The sequence below is a fragment of the Bos indicus x Bos taurus genome, chromosome 21 (assembly GCF_003369695.1).
Source record: "Bos indicus x Bos taurus breed Angus x Brahman F1 hybrid chromosome 21, Bos_hybrid_MaternalHap_v2.0, whole genome shotgun sequence".
NCBI classification, from domain to species: domain Eukaryota; kingdom Metazoa; phylum Chordata; class Mammalia; order Artiodactyla; family Bovidae; genus Bos; species Bos indicus x Bos taurus.
This window is the reverse complement of record NC_040096.1, coordinates 57,730,353-57,732,232: the sequence shown is the minus strand read 5'-3', so window position 1 is coordinate 57,732,232 and position 1,880 is coordinate 57,730,353. Positions and strand designations below refer to the sequence as shown.

The following is a 1,880-nucleotide window of genomic DNA, read 5'->3' as shown; positions in this document are numbered from 1 at the left end:
GTGCTTGGGGTGGGGGTGGGGGGAGACTCCCTTCCTAGACTGTGTTGAATCCTTCCAAAGCAGGGAAGAAAAACAAAACTGTTAAATTTTCCTATTTAGAAAGTTCATATGCTGCCCCAGCTTTTAAACGAAAATAAACTTAAAAATACAAACAAAAAGTCATGAACTTCGAATTAACATTAAATCAACGTGATGGATGATGTTTTACCAACACTAGATTACTGTGAATCACTGGTGTGTGGTTTACTGGGAGAAAGATGTTTTTTCAACTTGACTTTTTTTTTGGATAATGGACCATTATTTGAGTCACTGACATTTTCACTGTCGATTTTTTTTTTGTTTTGAATAATAAACTCCTTTTAAACCACCTATCTATTATTTTAATGAGTCAATCAATTTAATTGTGCAGTCTGCCAAATATAATCAGAAAATATTTTTTAAAGTATTTAATGAAATTCTTTTATTGTTTTTACTACATTTAACTGCTAATGCATATTGTTGCAAGTTGGATGGGAAGAAGATGACAGCTGCAAAGTCTATCATCTTGTAAGACCACACAATTCTCTTGCCATCTTTCTCTCTTTGAACTCTGGTGAAGCATTTGTCTTCAATGATATAGCACACTGATTCATCTGCCATGAACATGACCTTAATCCAAATGGAAAAGCAGGTTTAACATGGTGAAGCGGCAGTTGGTTCTGGTGTGGTCATCTAGGTGATCCAAAAGTGAAAACAGAACATTCAAAACGTTTGGTAGAACTCATAACCCCCCAGGAATATGCCTGTGGACCTCAAGTTGAGAAGCACCACCCAGAATTCCATAGGGGAAAAAAAGAGGGATTGCTCAGTGGCTATGTGCATGAGCCCGGGAGATTCTCTCTGCTGACCAGCAGAAACAGCCTGGGAAGCGCCCAGTAGGTGGAAGGATGTGGGGGTGAGTTTCCAGCCACACGTGCAGACACCTCCTATACATCTGAGGAGGAGGCAGTCTCTTCCAGAAAGCTGGTCGCAATCCTGGCCAGAGTAACAACATAAGATACACGGTTGCCTTTCCACTGTCCTTCCTGGAGACTCGAGCTGTAAATTTCCCCAAGAAGGCTGAAATGAGTATGGTCTGAAAAAAATAGAAGGAAAATAAACAGTAAATAATAAAGACTGCTTTGACTCTCCATGAACAATACTTTACAGAGCGACAGGCAAACACATATGTTGGATTTTCTGGTTCAGCTCCGATCTGTTCTTCTTTCTATGAAGTGTCCTACCAGGAATTCCCCGGTGGTCCAGTGGTTATGACTCTGTGCATTCACTGCCAAGTTCCTCTGGTTGAAGAGCTAAGATCCCATAAGTCGTGCAGCCAAAAAAAAAAAAATTGAAAAATACTTATCCTTGATTAGAAAAGTCAGATTCATCATAAAAAATCTGGAAAACACAATAAAGTGGGTAGGAATCAAACAAATTTCTACAGCTCAGAGATAATCATCACCAACTTAAAAAAATTTTTTTTTACTTGAAGTAGAGTTGATTTACAATATTGTGTTAGTTTCTGGTGTACAGTCGAGTGATTCAGTTATGCATATGTATATCTTTTTTTTGGTTCTTTTCCATTACAGTGCATTACAAGATATTGAATATATTTCCCTGTACTACACAGTAGATCCTGTTCATCTGTTTCACATGTCGTAGTTTGTATCTGCTGATCCCAGACTCCTAATGCATCCCTCCCCTGCCCTTTTCCCCTTTGGTAACTGTAAGTTTGTTTTCTATGTCTGTGAGTCTGATTCTGTTTAGCAAATAAGTTCCTTTGTATAATTTTTTAGAATTCACATACAAGTGTGATATCAATGATATTTGTCTTTCTCTGTGTGACTTGCCTCACTTAG

The 1,880-nt window shown here is 38.2% G+C and overlaps 1 long non-coding RNA gene across 1 annotated transcript; it reads right to left on the bottom strand.

Annotated features, from left to right (window-relative positions):
* Positions 1-431: 431 nt before the first annotated feature.
* LOC113879737 lies at positions 432-1,415 on the bottom strand. The gene is made up of 2 exons (XR_003507441.1): positions 1,263-1,415; positions 432-1,114 (listed from the first exon to the last, which is right to left on the bottom strand). It is a non-coding gene; the product is annotated as an uncharacterized LOC113879737 (long non-coding RNA).
* Positions 1,416-1,880: the final 465 nt, after the last annotated feature.